Source organism: Malurus melanocephalus, unplaced genomic scaffold, assembly GCF_030028575.1.
Source record: "Malurus melanocephalus ecotype Western Australia unplaced genomic scaffold, MMel_1.1 scaffold_22, whole genome shotgun sequence".
Taxonomy (NCBI): Eukaryota; Metazoa; Chordata; class Aves; order Passeriformes; family Maluridae; genus Malurus; species Malurus melanocephalus.
This window is the reverse complement of record NW_026623254.1, coordinates 1,370,315-1,395,948: the sequence shown is the minus strand read 5'-3', so window position 1 is coordinate 1,395,948 and position 25,634 is coordinate 1,370,315. Positions and strand designations below refer to the sequence as shown.

Sequence of the window (25,634 nt, the reverse complement as noted above, 5' to 3'; positions counted from 1 at the left end):
TGCACTGCATGGATAAGGACATACGTTTTTAAGCTCACCACCTTGCCTTCCTTTTGAAACTGYTGAAAGTTTTCTAGCTGAACCTAGGAATATCTTGTGCATGGTACTGTGGTGGGTATGTAGACCTTAGGTGACTGCTAGGCATTGTTTATAAAATTGTTTTTGTATTTACAAAATGTTAATTGAAATTCATGGAAATATGAAATAGACTTTCAAGTATGTTTTGAGCCAGGATCTGAGTTACAATAAGCATATTGATAAGTCACTTGTACAAAGGTAGATATTTGTTTTTCTCTTCACAGTGAAACGGCAGTGTAAACATTGAGAATTTACTTAGTAATGTAATATCTTATTTTTGTAGATCTGTAAAAAAAATCAAGTGTTTTCCTTTTCCCTCCCCACCCTTTCCTCTGGGCCATTGTTAGAGTATGTCTGATCCATAGAGATCTGATCCAAACCTAGGGAACTGAAACATTTTTTTCTGGATTTAAGAAAAAAAAAAATTGGGTTTGGTCATTTCCCTGAGGCTCAGGAATGTTAGTGTTGTCACTTYTCTTTTAAGAGTTCATCTCTGTTACAAAGGCCGTAATGTATATTTGAGAAACATTTAAATAAAACTATGGCAACTGAAGACTCTATCTCATCAGTAGGTCATGGCTCAGTGATAAATTGTCCATGAGAGTTCATGATAATTGATAAGAAACCRTTGGATGGTGTAATGTGTCTGTGATACAAATCCTCACTGCTGATTCCTGTTGCTAGCAAGCCAGCTGACAGATTCTCTTCCTCCTGGCAGGATTGCTGGGGGTTAGCTATTGCCTTTGCTCCCAAAGCCTTCACAAAGCTGCTACAAAAGTGTGATGCAGGTGTCAATGCCGTCAGCTAATAGGGCAAAAATATGGTCACAGATGTTCAGGCTTTGGTGGGTGGTTTGTGCACAAACCCAGCGAGTGTGAAACCTCAGCCTAGATCTAAGTGGTCATCCGGTTATGAACCCAAACTGCTTTGGTTGTCCTTAAAATGGCAGGTGAACTAGTGACCTTTGGAGAAAAAGGGAGTAATGAAGGAAATTAACAGGTCACAGTTGTCATGTTGCATGAATGCAACTTCCATCTCTGCTGTTGAATCGCTGTAAACATCCATTAAATTCTTGAATGGCATCCACAGTGTATTTCTTGTGTTATTTTTCATTATCTAACATATACCTCTGAAATACTAGTTTTGATGACTAAAATACATATGCAAAAATGGGAAAAGGAAGAATAATTTTACATACCTTATGAGTGATAACAACGAGACCTCCAGTAGTACTGTCCCTGTTTGGTAACTTACAGTCTTGAAGTTTCTAGGTGTATCTGTTAAATCAGTGTTAACATAAGTAATTCTTTTCATCCTGCTGGGAATGGTGCCAGTGTTCTGCTGTAGTGATGCTGCTAGGAATAACAAGATGAGTTATTTAATGATATTTAAGTAAGGCTGCCATTAGGYTTGAATGTCATGGCTCCTGTAGATGTGCCATAGCATTTTCCTGCTATGGATAAAGTAAAAGCTACAACACATGGCCAGTCAGAAAACGTCCACAAGGCTGAATGCTTGGCAAATAGCTGGATTGCATCTTTGAGRATTGAAGTTATCCTCTGACTGTTCCAGAGTTTTTCCACCTCTCATGTTGGAACTAGCAAATAGATTTGGTAAYGTGTCTCAGTGGGAAGCAGCATGAAGCAGGTTTCAGCACGTCATGTTGCCATGCTCTTAGGTTTGGGTGGGTTGTACAGTTGTACAGTGATTCACCCTGAAGTTTGTCTCAGGCAGCCTTTGGTTCATATGTTGGATCCTGCATATTTAATGGTTAGTTTAGCTGGGTTCACAGAGCTTTCTTCAAATTATGGAGTTCTAGAAAGAAATTTATGGGTTTGAAAGAATAACCAGTTTCATAGGGTAAATGGCACTGTCTTTGATTACTGTATGAAAGGAAGCTTGGGTTTACCACTAATTGCAGATAAAAATTAATATTTGTGAAGGAGACACGTATGATTTATTTATAAGTGTTTTCTGTTTCCATAATGAAATTTCCTTGGGGTTTAAGTACAGTCATTTGGAGGAAAAAGCAGCGGTCTGTGGCTCATTAGTTTCTGGTGGTTGTCAGAAGCCATTAATCAATTGCCCCTTTTACCAACATAGGTCCTAATTCAGCAAAGCATTTAGGCACATGCTTAACTATAAGCATGTGTTTCGGAGCAYTTTGCTAAATCAGGGCTTTAATATGATTCAAGCTTGCTGTATTTTTTTCCAAGTCTAAGGTTACCCCGAAATGACAGGAGTCACTAATACATGAGCTAAAATGTCATGTACCTTCCTCACCTGTCCTTCTAAAAAGTYAGATGCAAGGGTGGAAAACAATGGGTCAATTTTTCCCTCATCTTTTTCAAATCCTACCTGAAATGGAGGTTACTGTACTGAATAGTGCAATAGCAGCAAGCCAGGAGCAAGGGAAGTGAAATGTGGGGAAAGCAGCTTCCACTTGATTGTTTTGTTCCCTCTGATCACTGCTTTTRCTAAAGCCCACTTGGTTGTGAGGAGGAAGGGAAGGCAGCAGATCTGTGTTTTGATACAGCCAGATCAATCCTGGCATGCAGGAGCTGATCAAAGCTGATCAAATGCATGCATCTTAATCTGCAGAGGAGATACAGWGCGAAGAGAACTTGAATTTAATTCTCCCAAGTGCTTCTACTCCTGTAAAAAATACAGTGTGACTTTGAGCAGTGACTGAAGGTCAGGGCTGAGGGTTATGTTCTCAGTCAGGATCTTGTCCACTGTGGCACAAGAAGGATGCAGTYCAACCACAGCCATTCTTCAGAGAAATTCCCTGGAAGGAGCAGCACTTCATGTGGCATCATGCCAACACAACTGCCCCCTCCCATCATGTTCACCCTTTCCATTTCTATTCCAGTAAGAGAATTGGAGGGATCTGGGTTTTTCCTTTACATTTATTCACATATGATTCATAATTTAGCAGAGATGATTGAGAGATGTCAGAAATTGCATCAGTTTCTAGACCAATATGATTTTTTACGGTTCAGCAGAAAGTTGGRTATCTTGAGAGTAAAGGTAACTAGCCTTATAATCCCTTCAGGATTTTTTTGGCATAGGAGAGAGTACAGCCTTTAGGCAATTTTTCCCCATTCTGTGAGAGTCAAGGCTCCCTAGCAGTGGCATCGCACACAGTCTTGATTCATTACAGACTTTGCAGTAGGGATGCTGCCTGTTGAATCAGCAGCACYACTTTTTGATAAACATAGGTTTCCTTTGGATTTTCTCCTCTCAAGTGTTGCTGTCATTCAAACTTGTTTTGCTTRTGAAACCTGACATCATCTCAGCCTGAGGTTGTATGTGGGAAGGAAAATGACTTCATTGGTTCATGTTTCCATTTTCTTCCCTTTCTGTATCTGACAGCAGCAGGAGCACATGATGGAATGGTGCACAAAAAGCTTTGCTAGGTGCATTGCACAGATGGAAATGGCAACTGAACTTTGCCTTTCAGGCTGAAGCCAGGCCAGCATTGCTCCTGWTGGACCTCTGCTCCACACAGCCAATAGACCAGGGTGGAAAATTTTGCGTGCTTCCTTTGACTTTCTGTTGGTATTCTTTCTRTCCCAGAGAGAAGAAACCAAAACATTTTCTATTTTCTGTATTAATAGTTTTATACCACACTTAAGGGGAGCTTAAGCACTGTTTACGTTGAAAAGCATTCCAAGGCCTCAAAGACTTAAAATCTGATCAGATGGGAATCAAAGGGCAGTAGGGGAAGAAGCAGCATTGAGGTAACCTCCTGTCCCCAATCTCACCCCAAAATCACGTGACGGAATCAGGCAGAGAAGTYTCATCTTGAGTCCCAGGTCACAAGTTTTCTCTTGCTGTTAAAAGGATGTCTTCCGAAGGCTTGAACAGTTTTCTGTACTTTGACTGATAATGGTGGCAATGACTTTCTCCCCAGCATGCTTTTTCTCTGGAACCCTAAAAATAATTGTCACCCTCATGTTTTGTGGAATCTTTTGGATAAAGATTGTTTTGCCACTCTAGTGTGAGTTACCGAGGCTGGTAAAAGCAGAGACTTTCCATGGTACATTAAAAAAAAAAAAAATATTGGAACATGGCCCTGTGAATGATTTTGGTTTCACAAAGTTGAAATAATGTCACAATCCACTCAATACAAGCAGGAGTCATGATGTTTCATTAACCGAATCTTAGAGTGCAAAGCTACAGGGACAAGTATTTATTCAAAATCAAAGCACTTTTATTGAGTGCCAACAACACRGTTTATGCGATAGAAGAGGGTGAGAAGGAGAAAAAGAGACTTCTTTGAGCAAAAGTYCCCYTTCCCCCTTGGGGTTTTTGGGTGTTCAGTCTCTGTCCATCTCGAAGATCATGAGACAGATGAGGGACTTCCATACAGTCTCTTACAAATAACACTTGTGGAAGTTTAAAGATAGCTCTCTTTTTTCTTCATGCTTTGATTATGCAGTTACATAGAATTCCTCATCGTCTTGTGCTTTTTTAATGTGCAAGATGTTTAGGAGGCTTCACAYCTCCTACCCTGAGACTTGCTGAGCACTGTGTGTTTGGGTAATTGCAACTTCATCAGGGAAGAAACTGTGCAAAACTGTCCTGAAAGATGCTGAGCAACTATAGGTGGTCCTGGAAAGTGTGAATCCTTAACCATYCATAAAAGACACTTGACAACAGCAGAGATTTGATCTTGAATAATTAAATAAAATGCATGTGTTTTTTTCTAGGCTATGAAGTTTAAYRAAAGAAAAAAGAAAGAAAARGGAAAGGATGGTCAGGRAACAAAAGGAGGAATGGTGGGATACATTGATTAATACCGTTTTAACTTTGTTGTCTGTGATGACACTATGCAGTGATGAAGTGGATGTATTCTGTGATTTATTTTCTTCTACTTTAAAGTAGTGGAGCTCTAAAAATGACTRATGAACCTCCTTTCAAGGTTCATATCTATGACCTAATTCATATGTGCAGGAATCTTGTTTTCCTCTTAACTGCTGCAGAAAGTTGAGGGTTGCTCATCTAAAGAGCATTAGAGGCCAAAGCAGAGACCCTGGCCAAGTTCCAGCACTAATAGCTGCATTCCAGTGAAAATAGGAATCAGATGTACAGTGCACAAGATAGTCTAATTGGCAGATGTTATTGACCATATGTTAATTGCAAGTTGTCTTGTAAGTTATGATGTTGATTAGGGCAGTAATTAGAGCAGTTCCATGTAAGATGCTGAGTTTTTTAAAAAAATTGTAACAGTTGGTGCATTTTTATCAGTGTACCATTGAAGCTTATTCTTTAGAGCAAAACCTTATTAWTTTGTATTGTTCCTAACCTCAGTAGGACTAGTTTCTACAGAGAAGTTACTACCTGAGGAAGTGTCCTGCTGTACTTTTTAGGCYATRGATGATAGGATGGAGTGCATGTTTRCACACTATTTTGGTGCTACATCTGTTGCAAGATATATCAGTGCATATAAATGCCTAATTGATGTCACCATCTGTAGGCATAAATAGGGATTGTTCTRTGGAGCTATTAGAAGTGAATGTGATAACACAGAGAGCACCAGACCCACAGTAGTGATGCTAATATGTAGATGAAGTTCAGGTTGTGTCTTGTAGCCAAATTTCTTTTAGTCTGGAGGCTGGAAATCAGTCTTTGGACTGTGCAAAGTGTATGAAAATGCTGTGCATTGTCTGTATGGCTAGTGTTTCACAGTAAAGACAAGAGCAGGGGAAAACTGCTGCCAGAACAAGATCCAAAAGTGTTCTTTTCCTTCAGACCAGCTGAACAGGCACAATGCTGTAGGTCCTCTCTAGCACAGAGGGATCCCAGGATTGTTTCTTCTGGGACATCAGCTGCACAGCCATGGCTGTTTGTATTGCTAAGACTGAGCAGTTCTTCAGCAGTCTCTCACAGCTCAYATTCTTGAAATGACTTCKGTTCTGGTAGCTGAGCTGGCTCCAYWCAYRKGRSAYMTMWARASAYMYCACGGGAAACAGAGCTAATTATCTGCTTGCCCTAATTATCCTGGTGCGGCGGTAAAAGGAGGTGCAGAACCAGAAGTCTGCCATGAATCCTATAGCCTGTAGTTCTATTCCCAAAAATCTACTGAAACCTCCACCTCTGGCATAAGCTTRTGAGTACAAGAGTACTTGTCATGTGTCACCACACTTCCCTTATGCCATGGTGGTGCTGAGGTTTCCCTATGCATTTAAATTGGAGAGAAGCTGATTTTCTGTCATTGTTCTTCAGCCAAAGTGATCATCCAGCACCATCTCATTACAACAAGTTTTTAAGGTGTACATGCAGACGTGAGGAAAAAAGCTCATTTTTCTCTCCTTAGAAAAAGTACTTCACATAATCCTAGTGAACAGTGTGTATTGCTTTTAGAGGCTAATTTATATCCATTCTCTCRAAGTGGAAGGGACTCCAAGCAGAGGAAATCACCATGTTGAAGGAGAGGCTACTTTGATTTATGTCATCTTCAAAGTGTTCAGATTTCCAGTCATACTCTAAGCTCTCAAACTGAAATAACTATGTCTACCCAGGGATTTGTCAGGGCTTAGCTGCATCTGTTCAGAATTGTTCTTCTCATTGAAGTAGTGGAGCTTTTTCTTCCTAGAAGAAGCAGTTTGTATATTAGCCAAAGGCTGCAGTTGTAAATGCAAGATTGAACTGGTGAAATTGTACATGTGAAGTTTTTGGTTTAGGATTTTTCATTTCTTTTGGGTTTTTTTTTCCTTTTCTGCTCTAGCAATAACGTTTACATTGATGGTGTGATCCATTATTGCTTGGCTGTGGACATGTCACCAGGGAGGTGGTGCAGGGCACCAAAGTGAGCAAACAATCCTATGACTGACTCACCTATSCACAAAAGGTGAGTTTTTGTATCGAGGCAGTATTTGAAAATGGAGACAAATCAATCCACAGAAGAATCTGCACATCTGGGAATAATTATTATGAATGTTTGTCCTAAAAATAGAAGAGCTTGGTTTGGGGCTGGCTGGTCTACTTGTAAAAAGGGCAAACAGTTCAGGAAGATTTCAGATTTCATGTCAGAGTGCAGCTGTACCACTTCTGAATGCTCCCAGGCAATATCTTCCTCTTTAAAAGAATTTAAAAAAGCAATAAATGGATACATTTTAAGCTTTGAATTTGTAATTTCAAGAATTCCTAAAACTGTCGCATAAGTAGCTATTTATCAYAGACAGTCCTCTTTCTCATGAATGTCTGTCTGAAATTCATTTAGATCTGTCTTGAAGATGTACGAATGCTACGCTCATTAGGGGCTAATAAATCCCTGTGCCTTCATTAACTCCATAGAGATTTTCATGTATTATCTTCAGAAATGTTTGGTCAGTCACCAAGCTGAGGTGGCCCTACTGCAGTTCTGAAGGGCCACTAAAGATACTGCTGCTCTTTTGTATGCTTAGAACAAGGCAATACTCGAGACTTTTCTGAAGTTTCCTCTCTTTYCTACATCCTTCTCCTCCCCTCATTATTTAAAATTATTTAGATGTCATTTATGGTTGTATAAAGAAGGCACTTCAAACTGTGTGAAGTGTGTGCTTGGTTCTGGCTCAAGCAGGGCAGCTGACAGCAATGGATTTGCTATTTCTGGAGAAGGCAGCAGTTATCATCTTCTGCCACATTTGTCACTGTCCTCTCTCACTTTTCAGAGCATACCACTGAAAGAATTTGACAGAAACCAGTTTTGTGTTTYTAGGAAATGAATAATTTGTTTCTTTCAGAGAAATTGGCCTCTTTTTTCCCCTGTAAAAAAAAACAAATAAAAAAAGCTGTACCACTGTTTGACACACYGGGAGGCCCCTGTGTAAGGTCTTCATTCACAGAACATGTCTGTGACTGTATTATTTTTCCTCTTTTAAAAGTTATTTTTCCTCTTTTATAATCAGCCTTTTGTAAAATGAGAACAGAAATGACCCCTTCCTTCACAGGTTTCTTGTGAGATGGAAAACTTTGGATCATTCATCAGTGGAAATACTATGCACACCACAGACAGAAACAAAAGCTTTAAAGTGGTTGTATGTTGACTAAAAGTGAGGAGAGATATATTTATGCTTAGTATTCCAAGAAACCTTAGAGATTTAGCCAGGTAAAGAGATAAAGTATTACCTGAAGCCTTCTCTGTGTGGAATTTTKAATGTATTTTCCTCATGCTGCAATGCAGCTCTTTTGATTTCCCATAAATATACAGAGGGCAAAGCCATGACTGGGATTGGTGATTTGCTGTTACAAGGGTGACTAAACTACTGTCCCATTCTGGCATCCTGGATGGAAAGTGCACAGGAGCCAGACATTAACTGGAAGTAATTTTGTACCTTAAGTGTGCTGACAAAGCTGCCACTGCTCTCACAGGTACTCTGCCCAATTTCTGCAGCATGGAGCTGGCATTCCAGGCATTGCACTGGGAAAAAGTCAAGGAGCAGTGTCTGGAGGAATTATGTAGGCCAGTCCAAATTCCAGCTGAGGAATCCCTAGATGATAATTTTTTAGAAGGTTTCTGATCTCTAGTGGGTAGAAGTCAAAATTAGAAAAATATCTGACATGATGAATGGCTCAGAGGAGAACAATCTAATATTTTGATGAAAGCTGTTTTGTAGATTAAACTGAGAGCTACAGCACTAACAATTTAACTTCTTAAACCCTCATTCTTCTTTTTTTTTTGCCCTTTCTTTGATTATCTGTTTTTAATCTGCTTATTCTGGACCACAGGTAGAATGAGTCCTGTTGCATGAAGTATTTGTTATCACAAGGCTTTTTGTGCACTCCTCCTATCTGACAGTTAATCAAAACAGATTCCTTTTCTGCTGGTGTGTGGGCCTCTTTGCTAGATGCAAAATCAKGCAGTGCAGATCATCTGTTTTGGTTTTGGTGACTGAAGTGGGGACAAGCACCACTGAGGATACTATAAATAGAATAATGTCATAATGCCTTGAAGYGATACCATGCAGCTGCAACAACTGGAGGAGCTGTAAGAGTTGCTTTGGGCCTCTGGTGGGATGGACCTATTCAAAYCTATCACTAAACCTATCTCATTCCCTTTGTGCTGATCATTCTGCCCATCTTTTTTCGTCTTTTATGCCTATTTATCACTGCTTCTCTTTGTTTTTAACATCTTCTTTCCCATTGCTTTAATTCTCCAGGTCCTCTTTTGTCCTTCTGTTGTGTGTTCTGAGGGTGCTTTTGCCTAAAGCACAGGGCAGATTTGTTTCTGTAGCTGTTCCTCCTGTCAGCTTTTTTCACTCAGCTGAAGGTGGTCATGTTATTTTAAGTGTTCATAAAGTAGATGCAAGCTGTAATGGGTATTGTGGTCGAATAAGTTTGAAAGCATTGGGGTTGTAGAGACCAGAGGTCCCTCTCTTGACTTACATCAAACCAAATGAACCTAAACTGGTGGTAACTTCCTGTCATTGTCACGATATGGCAATTCTGATGGGACGGGGCTCTTCTATCCCAGATAAAATAGTCGCTCTCTCAGCTGGGAGAAGTGTTAACTTGGCATCCACTGAGTGGATGAATGTAGCAATCATTTCACATATGAACCACCTCATTCACAGATTTTCAGCTGGACTGGGAAAGGAAGATGGAGCATATTCAAWTAGAAATGTTCTTTGAACTGTGTTTTTGTATATTACGGGATAGGAGAAATTAGTGGGGTGAGCARCTATTGTTTAGTTTTGTATATTTCTACAACTTAAAGATCAAGGAAATCCTGAGGCTGACAAGAGGGTTCTGTTTTTAAAGTCTACTTGAATTCTACTTGGTGAATGAGTCCTGATGTCTATATGACACTTTTGCTGTTTATTAATCTAATSTGACCCTTATAGAAAGGTTGTTTTGGACAAATGGCATCAAGACATAAAATTAATAAACTCTCCATGAGTGTTGTTAACAATGAGAGCTGGCAATAGACAACATCATCYAGTTTCCCATGAGAAACAAAGAAATATCAAAGGGTTGCAAATAGCATTGCATTTTCTGTTTGCCACATGAAGATGGGACATGGATGGTCTTGAATGTTTTGCCCATTTTGGCACATGCTWGCATTTTCAGTGGCTTAGCTGCTTGGTTGGAGATGTAAAAGAAAAAATTGTGCTGTTAAGTGGTGAGAGAAGTCTCTCTGCCTGTTAAAACAGCAAAATCACTGTTATTCTTGCTGCTGTGGCTGTCCTGAATAAAAAGACTGATTGCATTTCTTAGTTATTTCAACTCTTTCCCCCCAGACGTGATCTTCTGTCTTCCATTTGCACTTTCGAGTTTTATTTTGGTTCCCCTGTCCTGCTCAGATTTTGYCATTGTACCCACCTCCCTGCCCTTTTACAGGCAATGGAAGGAACCTCCCAAAGTTTTTGAATTGCTTTGGTTTCTAGACTGAGCTGTTGCAGATATTGCAGAGAAGCAAAAATACTGTGAGAAGGATAATGGAATCCTCTTTAGTAGTAAGAATTAGCAAGTTTCTGTTTGGKTAGTCAAATAGCCACCCTACCTGGAGAAGGAAGTGTTTAACTGAGAAGCCTTTCTGACTTCTCTGTTTTCATGTAACCCTTAGATTTTGGCAGCATCTGAAAGATAAAACAATCCCTCTAGTCATGTTTAATTCAACTTCTATTCTTACTGGGAAATCGGTATAAAATTCAAGAAGGCTGAAACTGAGCTTCCTTGGGGTCTCCCTGCCTTTCTCTGATGTTCTAAAGCTGAATCCAATTTTGTGCTGTCACAAAACAGGGTTAATGTTCATAGAATGCTTCATTTCTGCTTTGATGCCTAATTACCCAGAATTCATTCTGTTGTGTACTGTTGGCCACTAAACTGTTGAGTTATTTATGTTTTGTTGGGAGGAGGAATATCATTTGAGTTCCAAAGGCCTTGAGTTTTTTTTAATTTTTATTTTTCTTTTATAGTTTGGACTACAATGACTTGAACTCTCACTAGTTGCAGTAACATTTATTTGTGAGCCAATGTCCTTGAGACAAAACAAATACATTGCCTAATGTGGTTTTCTTTCCTATTCCAAAAAATATGCAAAGCATAAAGAAAAATGTTTTGCAACCCAGTATCCTCTTTCCCCTSTGCTTACTGTTGCATGGCAAATAATATGCATTATGGTATTTAGTTAGCTAAGCTTATGCTCTGTGGTCAGCCACAAATTTTCTCTGGAGTCAATGGAAGATTCAAATAGAGGAATTTGGATGTGAGTCAGCARATACTGACCAGAGCTGGGTGGAAAATTATTTCTGTATTTAAATGTTCACAAATTAAAAATCTTTCTCAAAAATTCATTGGGATGATGAGAATGACCTTTTTAAATACAAAAGTAGAAAGAAACACACTTGGAGTCTAATCCATTCTCAGGTCCACTTGCAAGATTGAAGGTTTAAATGCCACTCTGTGCAGCTGGGGTAGGGGTTGGGTCTTTCTCTTGTGAAAATGGGGGTGCATTTGCCATCCTGTACTGCAGTGTTACTAGTCATGGCTCTCTTTAAAGCTGCTCTGCACTGAATGAATAATTAATTAATTACACTCCCTTTTGCAGTACAGGACATTCTTTTAATGCAAACTGGAGTGATTCTGGACAGTCCAGGTAGCAAACAAAACCCACTTCTGAATACCCTTTAGGCTGATGATGTGATGGTACTTTCCTGAGATGCAGGAGCTACATGAAAGTATTTTTATTTCACCTCAATTCTCTTTTCTCACTACTTAAATTAGTGGCTAATTATTAGATACATCTTTCTTTGATTCCTCCATAACTGCTCAGCTGAAGATGGATATTTCTACCGAAAATGCCCATTTAATCGTTCTGATTTGGGGGAGGCTTGGCCCATCATCTCCTCCGTATTTGATCAGAACAATTGCAACTGCCTCTGGATTTGTATTTCACATGAATAATGGCCTAAAACATCTTAAATGTGTAACTAGAAAAGCAGATGGGGAGAGAGTTGATTGTGCAAGGTAAGATTTTGAAATGCAATGTGGAAGCTGTGTAGAGAAGACCTCAGTGACCAAGCTTCTCTGAGGTCAGACATAATAAAAGCACATAGGAAATATATAAGATAAATGAATGAAAAACTTATGGGAAAGAGGCTAATGAGGTAGTCAGCCTTCAGAAACAGGTAGCCTTTGAGTCCTTGGAATGTGTGAAAAGCCTGAAGTGATTCTGGATTCTTTGGTTTTTTCTCTGCTAGTGACTTCACACTCCTGTTTGTGAAGTGAGCACTGCAAAGAAGCAGTATAAGACTTTTACTAGTCCTGGACACAAGCAAATTTCATAAAAACTAGGACAAATCCTTAGCCAGATGTGAGTAAAAGCTGCTTTAGTGTTGAAGAGAGGCAGGGCTGAACTTGGAAGGATTAACATAGGTCTGCTGCAACCTTCATTAAAAGGGCTGTCCAAACAGCCTTTTGGTCTTTTAAACATATGCACTTTAGTCATGCATACTYGTACTGCTAGCATGGATCTCAGCGGTGGAAGACAAAATAATCAACAAAATGATAGTCTGACTATTTTTAATCAAGGAGGCATTGGTGTGAGAGAAAGAGAGTGCCTTAAAAATTGGTAGTTATGTCTGGTGCTGCAGACTGAACTGAGTTTTATGACCATGTTCCTTTTTGCAAAATCTAAAAATAGTTTTTGGGGGAAAGGAGGGGACAGAGAGGGGAGGGAGGTTAGGAAGGGAATGAGAATGAAGTAAAACAAAATTCCATTTTTTCATTTTCCTTTTAAAATGGAATGTTAACCAATCCCATGACAACAAAGGCTATGTTTATTTTTAATTAAAAAATAACATAGCTGGGTTGACTTCAGTTTTCCCAGCTGCTATTATTCCATCACAACAGCTCTCTGGCCTCTTTTCCCTTGCTGATTTCTTTCATCATTTGCACTTAGCTTGTATGTGTTACATGGATTTTATGTAATATTTCCTACCATTGAAAGCAAGATAGCCGTGTAAACAAGTAGCTGGGGCTCAGTCATCTCGATTCTCATCTACAGTACCTGAGCATGCCCTTCCTTTTGGAAAAGTTAKAGGTGTGACCAGAATAACTCTTTTTTCATGTGCACATTCCTTGCTGTTTATATGGGTGCCAAGCGAGGAGAGATTTAACACTGCATATTGAAGTTATGAGTTGTAGTTCATTAAAATAAATGGAGCGGGTTTGGCAGAGCTCAGGTATTCCTGAGCACACAGGTAGTGTTTGAAAGCTGACAAGCTGCCTTGGTGGTTTTCCCTTAGATGATGGAYTGCAGACTGCCAGGTTTTGTGTTAGAAAATAGACATGCTGGCCATGCCTTCTCCAGCAACTTCATTTCCTCCATCCATGGGGCAGAACAGGAAGAAGTCAGGGTGCTGATCCATTTTTCAGCCTGTGGTGACAAAGCTCATTACTTATGTAGTGGAGATGRTGGTGCCCATCTGGAACAATCAGTCTGCTTTCCTGAGTGGATTAAAATTTCAGTATTTGTGTAGACACCTAGAGGTCATTCATGTATATCTGCTACTTTCTGCAGGTATTTTTGAGCTAATAAAAGTTGAGATAGTAATGCTGTTGCCTTAAAGGTTTGTGTACCAGTCACCCCTACTAAACACTGCCAGCAGCAGTGGGACCTGACAGCATCAAACCTACAGATACTCCCAGACAGAAATGCAGTAGCTGGAATAAAAGTGGTTTGTTGGGTCACTGGAAACAGGCTATAGAAGAAGATATTTGTATTAATCACCAATAATGGTAATACCGGGACACTCTTTGTGATGTGTGATTTGTAAGCGTTCTATACCTAATAAAGCCACTTCAAGAGTTTTTTGTATTCATTTTTTGCATTATTTCAGAGTAAGTGGCAGCTTTCTGGTGTACYGTGATACTTTTCCTCTGTGGAAGTTTAGCTCTGTTCATCTTACCTCAGTCAGAAGGCAGAAAGGCAAGCACAAATACAGACAAGCGATTATAATTTGAAGAAATAATGTTTTCCGGGAATTTTTAAGGCACAAAAAGGGCAAGATTGGAGATTTATGGAAAAAAACCCCCCGAAAACCGATGAGATCAAAGGTAGCAGATATCAGGATGATAACAATAAGGAGTAGGACAAGAGGATCTGGTCCAGGATATTGGTTACAATTGGGTGTAGCAAGAATGTGAAATGAGTGAGCAAATAAGCTGGAGAACAGTACATGGGGGGAGACACAATGGATAGGAAAGCAGGAGAAGAGCAGAGACAAAAATGGGGTAAAACATCAAGATGTGATGCAAATAAGATGCATGAAAGGTTCTGGGATAGAATAAGTGGATCTGAACTATGTTATCCTGTTTGAGGAAAGTGATAGAGAAGGGATGTAGAAAGTGAGAAGAAACAAGATTTTTTTTCCTTCTTCTTTTCTTCCATTTTAAAGTTTCTGGAGGATGGTTCAGCAAACTGGTGTGTGCTTCCTGTGGGAACTGGAATACTGTGTTCTTCCCTTGTTTTTGCAATGGASCAGCATTGGCTTATTTCCAGTTTCTTGTTTTGGCATGCAATGCATTACCCTTTCTAAAAGATGATTTATTTGAGATGGTATTTAAAGATTTGATAATAATCAAATAAAATTCAATGCTTGTGGTCAACTTAATCATTTGTCCCAAGTCTTTATAGGCAATTAGAGAATTGGAATCTTTTGAGCTGAGTGTCACTAGGAAAACACTAGATTATCTTAGTAGGAAGGAGGTAAGAATTTGAAAACTAAAAGTTAGTCTGAACTAAAAGCTGAAATAAATCCAAAAGAAAAGAAAGTGGAACCAAATGTTTKCCTCCATGAAATCTGGGAATGTTCGTTCTTAGGGTTTAATTTTGATTCTTTTTAGAAACCTTCCCCAAGGACTAACCTAGAAAATGGAATCAAACCTTTTGCCTCATGGGGAGGGTGTTCTCCAGGGATTTTCTACTCTCCTATCTCCACAGAAAAACCATGTGAAGGGAAGCCACAAAAGAGGTTCACATGAACCTTCCCTGCTGAGGGAAYGCCTTCATTTGCACAAAGCTCTTTTCTGAACTGTTTTATTTTTTATGGGAGCTCTGAGCTCCAGGATCCACAAATAGTAACTTTTAGTACTGGCACTAATTCTGTCAATCAAAATTCTTCTCAGAAATGCCATTAATTAAACTTTCCTGAAAAGGACACAGCTCAGAATTTTCCCTTCAAACACCCATCCCACTAGTGTGTTCCCATTCAATAGCTGAAGACAACACAGAGGAGGAGAAAATCAGAGCTTTCACAAGAGACCTTTTTGTTGATTCAATTTTTTTATCTTCCTTACTCTGTTTCTTTTGAATAGATTCTTTTATTTGAAATGTTGAATGATGCTAGCAGCTGTCAAAATATGCTTTAAAGCAGGCAGTTTCCATTTACTGTCTGTTGGAAGAGACTATTTTCTGAATTATTATGCAGTATTTTTTATGGATTATTAATATTTTGGATTAGAGCTCTAAGCTTTCTGGAACCCTTTTCTGAAAGGGACAGGGAAATTTGCAAGGAATTTGGGACTTTTTATTAGCAGTAAAGAGTTTCCCTCAGAGGCACGTTCTGTAGCAGACTGCCAGTGATGTAGGGGAGCTTTAGCTCAATTTCCAGATTAAAAACAGGGCTRTCACAAGCTTTGGCTTTTAAATTTGAAAAGGTTTGTTCTTCCAGACACACAATTTGAGAGGGAGATACCTTCCTTCAGTTGTCTTTTCCTGGATGTGCGTGTCGCTCCTCTGTTGGCGAGAGGTTTACGTGAGGACAAAGGGCTCATTTGGAACAGGCCTGGCCTGTTCTTGCTGTCCCTTGATGTCCATGTGAGAACAACAGATCCTGCATGAGGCAACTGCAAAGCACAACCCTCTGTTTATTCCTGTGGTCAGTAACTGCTGATCAAAGCAGGAAGAGATGAGGAGTCTGGTTTTCTGCTAATGTGAATGCCACTGCTGTGCAGTTAGCAAATGGTTTCTGCTTAGTAGCACAAATGCGGCCAAAGAAGGAAGCAAGTGCTATATTTGCATGGCTGAGGATGGTGTTCCAGCCCACATCTGCTCAGATGCACGCTTACTTTGCTTATTTKTCAGCCTCTACTTTCAGGAATAACCACACAATCTGCAATCTGCTTTCACTCAGAAGGAGCTGTGTCTAGCCCTCTTTTTGGTTGTGTTTAACCTCAGGAAGCACTTTGCTTCCTTTCCTGTTTTATGCCAGGATGTGCAGAATAAAAGCCTGCACATTGGGCAGTCACTGGACCTGAAACAGGTTAACTTTTGCTGAGACATCATCATTGTGCTTGCAAGAGGAGTGATTTTCCTCCAAAATATTAGGGTGTTCTGCTGCTCAATTCAGCATAGGGATAACGGGCATTTTAAGATGGTGGAGGGGAAATCTGTCATTTAGCAGTGTGGCAGAAGGGAAGATGTTTCTCCATCACAAACTTTTCCCCCAGGAGATGGCTGCAGCCCTCTGGGAGGCAGAGCTCAGGTAGAGCRAACTGTCTGTGTTCAGCAGAGCATGTAAATGTGCATTTAGCCTGAAGCCTGTGGGATCTGACTCTGGTTTTTAAATCTAACTTGAGTCTATTGCTGCATGAGGCGTTTTTATTTACTTTGCATGCTGATGTTTTGTACTGAAAAGCTGCTGAAAAGGTGTCAACACACCTCTCCTCTGGGTCATGCTAGAAAACAAATTCCTTGGGYACCTGCTTTGGGAATCCTAGTGACAGATGAATTTGAGGCCTCCTGTCCCCTCTTCTGTTGGCAACACTTGTTTGCCAAATACTGTATTGAAAAGCCTTCTTCGTGCTCACAGCACAGCCAAGGGCAAGTTTTAAATATTGCCTTTATACTCTCTCCCTAAGTGAATAAACTACGTGACAACACCAACAACATTCACGTCAATATGAGAAAAGTAGTTCTGAAGAAGTGGGTATTCAATGAAATACTTTGTGTAGACCATTTTTTTAAAAAAAATAGGTGGTTTCCTGCTCTCATTTTCATGACTTGAGAAAAAAAAATAGCCAGTATTGAAATCTAAGGATTAACTTCCTAACTAGTACTGGAATGAGATTCAAGCTTAACAGCCACTCTATGGCTGTCACACACTGTCACTTTGTGATTGTGGGAGGGGGCAAGGATGACAATTAAAAACAACCAAACCAGAGTCTTCTCAATGGTTCCCAGTGAAAGGACAGGAGGAAAAGGACAGAAAGTGAAATTTAAAAAAATTCCTTTAAAATGTAGGGAAGAGCTTTATTAGGGTAAGTGATCAACACTGGAACAGATTTCCCAGGGAGGCTGTRRAGCCTCCATCCTTAGAAACAGTCAAAACCTCAACTGGACATGGTGCTGGGACAGCCTGCYTTGAGCAGGGAATAGGACTAGATGRTGTCCAGAGATGTTCTCTAAMCTSAACTATTCAGAGCTTTCACAAGAGACTTCTTCACTGTTTCAAATTTTTTTAGCTYCCTTRTTCTGTTTCCCTTGAGCAGATTCTSTGATTCTGTGAAATATTTGCTATTTATAAAGACTGGAGGGTGAGTTTTTCATCTAAAAGGTTGCTTACCCAGAACCCAGGTAGGTAAACTGGGTTACCTCCTTCATCACAAAGAACCCTCAAGTGCACTTTCCAACTCTCTCTTACTGATGAAATTTCATTTTCCTAAGGATGTAATTGGGGCTGAAACCCAGGTGTGCTATTTTCAGGACAGCTTTTAACCCATCTTGCTGTCAGGGTTGGGATTGCTCCGTTGGACACTTTGTGCACACCAGAGCTAACTGTGYATCAGGTGACTGAGGATTCTGTCACGGGATTTGGTTCAGTGTCAGCGGCTGCTGAACCTCATGGAAAAGAGCTGCCATGGAGATCAGTAAATATATAGATTCCACCTTTGACTCAGGCATTCTGGAAGTCACAAGTATTTGTGACTCTACACTGTACTGCTGTAGGGTATTTGTGGGAAGCATCRTTATACACTTTCCCTGCTCTTGTATTCTACTCTAAACATCAACTGCTGAATGACCTTGGATGCGATTTGATTCCCCCAATTTCCACAATCATGGCAGTACCAGCTGAAGCTGCAAAGTACATTCGATCAAGCATTTTTAAGAACTTCCGATAGAAGCATTTCTGTTGCTAAAATTGTATTTAATGGGTACTGTCCTGTGTTATCTGGGAATCTAGTGCCCATGTTAGCTGGAAATGGAGGGCTTGAATGTGCAGTGCTGGGTGTGTGCCAAGGTCTGCAATGCTCTTAATGCCATTGCACAAATAGAGCAGAACGTGAACCCAGACTTTGTGGTCARGGGAATTCAAAGGGCTGAAGAATCAGTAAAAATTGAGCCAATTTTACCACCAAAGGTTACAGTCCAAAATGTGTCCAAACCTGAGGGATGTTTCTCAGATTGGAGAGTTTAAACTTCTGAGGTCTGTTTTTTGACCTGGGCCTGGACTTCCTTCATGCTTAAGCTGCATGAGAAATACCTGTTTGTTAAATTGTTCATAGCCCTTCAAAGTAAGCTCACAATGGAATTGTGGTGAGGTAGGAGCACTTTTGGAAGGCAAGCACTGTGAGAGAATATTTCAGTTATTTTATAGATATAAGAAATTATGTTGAACTTGATAAAGATAAATGTTGATTTAGAACAGAGTAAATACAAGGAGAACAGCAGACAGACCTTCATGACTGTGGGAAAGAAAATGAAGATATTTTTGAGGGTTGTCTCTGTTTTAAAAATCTGGAAGAGACTGAAAGAGAATAAATGGTCTGAAGCAGAAAAGGACTTTTGGACCCAGGGTCCTCCAAAAGCATGATCTGAATGTCTTGAAGTAATTCCTGCTAGGAGTCAAGTGGGGCACACCAAACGATAGAAATGGGCAGAGTAACCTTCTCAAATTAGTGAAAAGTTGGAATTAATTCAGTGACCTGGAAGGGCCTTGTTATTCATGAGCTGGAGCTCTGATAGAGCCTGGTCTGCTCTTGCTGTAAGCAGGTGAAACCAGGGAGAGGAAGAAGATTTAAAGCTCTTGCTGTTTCTTTTCAAACTTTTTCTTTTCAGGGATGTCTTCTTACATGGTTCTTTATTCTTATGTGATAAATGCATAGTAATGCTCAGCATCAAATGAGGGTTGAGATCTGTTGAATGTAATACTGAAACTCCTACATTTAATCAAATTAGAGGCTTTGGCCACCCCAATATTTGCAGTAATGTAAATCAGTGATAGGCATCTTAAAACCTAGAGACCAGACTGTAAAGTTTTTTTAAAGTTTTTTGAAATTGCAGAGTAGTCATTTGCATCAAGTCCTCAAAAGTCTGAGTTTCCAGTGAACAGCCAGAAATGAATGCAAGTACCAACCTCATGCTATTATCTTAAAATAACTGAAAATAGGTTGATAAACTCATGGTGTTAGGTCAAGGCTTTTTTTAAAKATCTCAAAGGTATTTTCCAACCTAATTCTGTGATTCTGTGTGGTTCTGTGATTCTTTATGAAGAACTAAGGTTTTTTTCCTCTTTTACGTTTACTTACGAGCAGTCAATTCAGTTTGCCCATAGAAATTATTATGATAGACTCTTCCCTCAGTTTTAGTACTGATTTTAGGTTTTATTAAACTGAATAGTTTCACATAATCTACAGACTTTCATCCTACATTTTATCTGCTTTTGCACAGTACTTTKGTGAATATGTTTTATACTGCAGGGAATATCCTGTATCCTTGGGGCAGTGCTGGAACTTGGCTCTGCTGTGAAAATTCACTGCTGGTCAGACAGTATGTTTCATCTTGTTCTAAGAGCAAGGGTCTGTACCAGCTGCACTTCTTAAACATGTTTTAGTGACTGACTTGGTTGAGAGATTTTGGGAAATTAGAATCTCCTTTTTCAAATTCTAATTTCCAGAGCTTTTGATAGTGGCTTTTTTTGGTGTATTGCAAACTCTTAGTTTTATCTCATACTTAAAAAAAATCTTTCTAGGAGTGTTGTTAAAGAAGACTTAAGCGAAGAATGCACAGTAATTATGCCTTTGCTAATAAGATTCTTATTTTTCTGCTTTTTTTTTTTTTGCAGAGATCACCTTGGTTTTTCTGGAGTTGTCATTTTGATTCATCAGTCAGCTGGTTGTTACTGAAACCTCAGAATATTTCCTCTAATTGCTTTCCTGTGAGTATGATCAAAGAAATTACCTCAGACTTCCTGTCCTGTGGTATTCAGAAGTTGTGGGGTTTCCTTGAATCTTTTTTTTTTTTCTTGTGTGTTTGCTTATTGTTTTGGAAGCTGATCCAAATTCCTCTGAAAATCAGTGGAGAGGCCTGCAGACCCTTGGCTCCTGTCCCTTTGGTGTCATTGACACCAGTGATTACTTTGTTCAGAACTGATAGCAGATTCAAAGCATTTCAACTCAAAATCTCTGTGATTTACACTAATCATTTTATTGGTATATAGCATTAYTTAAAAAGTTGTGTTTCTCCACTGGATTTTTGCAAGTTTTTTCTTGCAGTGGGAGCCTTAAACCATATTTACTTGACTTATGATCATATGCTAGTGTGTTRCTATCCTGCTGTGTCTTCTCTTTAGAGCAAGCAGGCTCTGAGAAGTATGTGAGAGTCCAAGTAACTGTGTTTACTGACTATTTACAACATGGAAGAGTTAGAAATTTTTTTTTTTTACAAACATAGTTCTTTCACTGCCAGAACAAGTGAGGGCTCCCAAACCATTTAAAGGAAGTGTTTATAATGTGTGTAAACTTCAGCCCTTCAATATACGGAAATTCCAGACTGGAGACAAACTGTGGAGTGGCTCAAAGTTTAAGCAGCGCCTGTGACAGCAGAATGATGGCTCAGAAATACTGCCCCAGCATCCAGTCAGCTCCCTTAAACACCATCATCCTCAGTTTGGGGTACAATGAGCTGCTTGTCACTGGTGAGGGACCMTGTCCTCTGTGTGCCTGGGCCTCCTCTGTACCTCTACCCCTCTTTTTGGCAAAAGCAGTGTGGAGGAGGCGACACAGCAGCAGGCTGGACACTGGGTGCCTTTCATCTCCAGCAGCCTTCCCTYCCTGTCAGGATTGCTGGGTCTGGGCCATTTCAGGCTTTTGTCATCATCCTTGGGGAAGCAAATTCAACTTCTGAGAAGGTTTGTGCAAGTGCTGRATGGGCTGATAATCGTTGCAGGCTGTTCTCTGCCCTGGGTGTTGTTTTGCAGTTCTGCATTACTGCTGAGCCTTTTTTGGGGGGAGCATTTAAAACTGAAGCCAGAGGCAATCTGGTGTTTCCAGTTGTAGGAAACGCTGACAATTCAAAATCAGGGTTTCTTTTTGATTCAGAACCAGCCTAAATGTTCTAAAAATTTCCCRTGGAACACTTCTTCCCATGAAATGCCTGACTTGAAATTCCCACATGCTTYCATGAGTAGTGCATTTATGAGGTATTAAAATTACTTAAAAATATCAATCCAGGACATACTATCCAAGAGCAAGTGGGGTCAGAAATGTGTAGTCCTCTTCCCTTGTGCTGTGGATAAGCTATTCAAAGAGGGCAGTGACTGCCCTCCAGGGTTTTTCTGATACCTCAATGGTTGGAGTTGTATTTGTAGAAACATCTGAGCACACAGACTGTGGTGTTGAAAGAAGGCACTTCAGTGCCTCAAAACAGAGGCTGACTTGGGACTGGTTCCTTATTTTGGTTCATAAATTGCATCTGAAAATCCATACTCCAGGATCTCATTTGTCTTCTCCAAGTATAGGATGCAGGGTAAGTGCCACCTGTTTTACACTGAAGTCCCTCTGGTGCTTGCACAGCACTTGTCAAGGCAACAAAAGATTTCTGTCACAAAGAAGTAAAGGCAAAATCTGATCATATTTTCCTCACTTAACCTCTGCTTTCACATGGTAAAGCTGGATGAACAGAARCATGGGTTTTAGGGGATGAGAATGAAAATAACATGGAATAGGCCATTAGTTGCCTTGAGAAAATYGTTAAAGCAAATAATGTGGGCCAATACACTCATTTGGAAAGGAAAAAAACCCACCATTATCTCTGTACTGGAAAGAAGGTACATCTCTTTATCTGAGTATAAAAGGCAGTAAATAGTTTAGTATAATCATGATAGTCCAATAAGTCTTCTGTTAATTCCTGAATGCCTTGTCAAACCTGAGTTTTGAAAGCAATCTGACATGCCTATATGAATTACTTTCATAAATAAGTGCTAGCCTCAAAGGTTAAGGTTCAAAGTCACTGGCTAGTGATGATTGTTTTTTATTTTCCCTTGGAAATGTTTGTTTTGTTRAAAGATGTTTGCCATTAGGAAATATTGTGTAAGAATGGGTTTGGTCAGCTTTTCTCCTAAATAATCAAGCCTGAAAACATTTCTGTAGTGTCTCTGAAGACATTTCTGGCTTTACTGTGATGAGGTCAACTGAGAYGAACATAGGGTCTTCCTTCTCTCATCCACCCTATTTGCTTCTTGGAAAAGGAGGGGCAGCACTCACTCTTGCCTGAGTTTCCCTGTAGCTTCTTGGACCTCAAGTGACCTCTGTGTAGAGCTGGGGCACTTTTTGGGGAAAGCCCTTTTGTGAGAGATGAGAACCTGGTGGGTTTTGTATTGAATTGGGCTGTTGAAAATGTGTTACTGTTTGGAGGAGGCTGTAACAAAGCCAGAGCATCATTTAGATGTAGGAAGTTATTCTCCATTTAAAGGTGAACCCAAACAAGTAAACCTACTGTGACTCATCCCAGCTTTTAGATGAAGAGAAATTTTTATTTATCAGAAATTACAACGCCTAGGAATTGTAAAATGGACACACTGAATAGCTGAAGAAAAATCTGCTTGTGATAAACCATGTCTTGTTAGACAGAGGTTTAAGTACATTTGAAAAAAAATTCTCAACAAACAGAAAAATCATGTGTAAGGGCAGAATCACTGCTGTGCTCAGAGTGATGGGAGTRGAGTTGATTATTTGCATCTTCCCAGTAGGTAGAGAGCAGATAGAGCTCACTGGAGAGGATGGGGCTGCACTTTGGCTCCATTCACTGTCAGGGAGTTCATCAGAGAGCAGTGCCAAGCACAGCTTGGGCACAGCAGAAGCTGAGTCTTTGTCCTCTGTGCAATATTACCCTTCTAAGTCAGGAAGTGCATGTGCTGCAGGAAAGATAGGCCAGGGAGCTGGGATTCTTCAGTCTTCATCARCTCTTTCTCAGCTCCATCACAATAAGCTCTCCTGGCGCTTTAAAATTGCATTTCTGATTCTGCTGGTTGGAACTTTCCAGGGCCATTRTTCCCTTGGTGTATGTAACTTTACAGAGCAGACCGATCTCTTTCTGATAAATGGGGCCAATTATTCAGAACCCTGATGATAATTATACTGTGCAGCATTGCAAAAGAGACAAGATTTTCCTTGCATACATTTTGATGATGCTTTCAGATTGTGGAATGAARGAGCCTTGGCCAAGGACTTCTACATAAGTGAGAAGTGAGAAGTAGCTGAAGCGTCAAAAGAGTATCTTGTCTCCAGCTGGTGTTGTGGTGGGGCAGCCTCAGAGGCACACCAGCATTATTGGATGTTGATATGAACTGAGTTTGAACTCCCAATCTCTGGAAGTTCCCCATGCCTCTTTTCCAAAAAGAGCCTGATTTTTGCAACTTGCTTTCATGTGAGAGCTGTGGGTTTGGAACTGTTAAGTTGTTGCAGGGACTGGGGTATGGATCACATAGACACCAAGATGATGAGCAATATCACTTTATTTCTAATACAAGCTCTTTTTATCTGTTTCATAAACCAAGCCTTCTACATCAATGACAATTGTTTATTGGCTAATTTAGCAGTCTGTTCATTACTTGYCAGCAGATAATTGGTATATTTGCAAAAGTGTGTTCTATTTGCCTTGCAGCTTTCATTCACCATTTTCAGCATTTTGCACCTGCTTCAATCGTTCTTTGCTCCTCAACTGCTCTTTGTTCTTCAATTGCTCTTGTTCCTTTACTATGTTTYTCCTTCATGGTCAGTACATGCTCCACTGCTGTAGTCACGTCCTTCCCTTTCCCATCCTCTTCTATCCCATCTTCTATCTCATAGTCTGGGTTGCTCAGTAACAGCAAGTCATGGCCTCGTTCCCACAGGAATCTGTCTAATAGAGATCCTTCTACACATCCCCTTCTTTCTTTGTGAGCAGCCCAGCTCTGTAATGCAGTCTTTTCTGTAAAACAGTAAAAGCAGCAAGCAGCTCGCTGTCACTGTAACAGCAAGCAAGGTTAATACAGATCATAATCCCTTTAACAGTRAAGTTTTCAACCAGCCTGTAATTCCCCATTTGTTTAGCCAGGTRGAGAGAGAGTCGGTGTTGACTGTAATTAAATGCTGATTGGCTTGTAACTGAGCAAGCTTTTTCTGRATGGGAGTGATCAGAAAGGTTAAAACAGCACATTCCTTCAAAATCTTCACACCTATGACCTTGCGCTAATAAAAGGAAATCAATGGCTGCCCTATTTTGCAAAGTAGCATRTCTAATACTATCAACATCAGTCATGAGGTCACTGATTATTTCTGAAGTCAAACTTTTGGAAATCGGTTCTGTGCATATGAACCTTCATAGCAGTATCGCTCCGCCAGGGATCATAATTGATGATTTGTATTTAAAAAAAAAAGGTTAAACAGTTGCTCACTAATAGTTTTAGTTAGTTTCATCTTATCGCTATGACAAGAAGACTTCATATTTCAATTTAAATGAGCATATTCAAACAGAACTTAAACTTAATAGGACGTAACCTTAACATCACTTAAACTTAACAGAATGTAAATTTAGCTTTGCTAAAATTTAACAGCAATTAAATCTAATAGCACTTAAAATACTTAAAAGAGCTTAACCTTAACAAAACTCCTTATTAACAAAACTTAAACATAGCATTACTTAAAGGTAACAGAATTTAACTATAATAGAACTTCAATCTTAACAGCGCTTATAAGTAACCGAACTTAAAATTAATAAATGCTAAGCTGAGCAACACGTAAAGTTAACAGATCTGAAAATCTACAGGATTTAAACTTAACATTACTTACATTTGAGAAAACTTAACTTTAATAGCACTTAACACTTAATGGCACTTAATAGATAAGCTAACTTAACATACCTAGCMATTGATTTATACAGAATTTACTATAACACAGTAGTGACTCACTTTTGGACTTAAGTTACAAATCTAAAATACTTAGGAAGTTAGAATAACATTCCTTATTTATTTGCTGCAGCACTTACACGCACACACACACATGCACACAGACACAAAGAGTCTGTTCAAGGTAYACTTGTAGCAAAAGGTCACCTTGAATTCAGCAAAGTAGACACTTCGGACACTTATGCATTTCTTCAGTGGGTGCCCTGGTTAAACCTTAAATGTAACAAAACTGGATTCAAAATTGAGAGTGTTACTTTAAGAGTTTCAAGTACGGTCAATTTAAATCATTGACTTCACTGTTACAATAAAGCAACTGAAAATCTGTCAAACAGCAGTTAAACATCAATGAACAATATGCAAGCTCCTTTCCTTTCCTTTCCTTTCCTTTCCTTTCCTTTCCTT

The 25,634-nt window shown here is 39.6% G+C and overlaps 1 protein-coding gene and 1 long non-coding RNA gene across 3 annotated transcripts in view; both read left to right on the top strand.

Moving 5' to 3' along the window:
- The window catches only part of LOC130588972 (uncharacterized), a 69,058-nt gene extending 48,867 nt beyond the window's left edge, over positions 1-20,191 (top strand). The window contains exon 3 of the long non-coding RNA XR_008967043.1: positions 20,133-20,191. This is a non-coding gene — a long non-coding RNA (uncharacterized LOC130588972). The remainder of the gene's footprint in view (positions 1-20,132) is intronic.
- Positions 20,182-25,634, top strand: part of CALD1 (caldesmon 1) — a 106,180-nt gene continuing 100,727 nt past the window's right edge. For both annotated transcript variants that reach the window (XM_057390016.1, XM_057390013.1), the window contains exon 1: positions 20,182-20,225. The gene's annotated coding sequence lies outside the window, so the exon portion shown is untranslated. The remainder of the gene's footprint in view (positions 20,226-25,634) is intronic.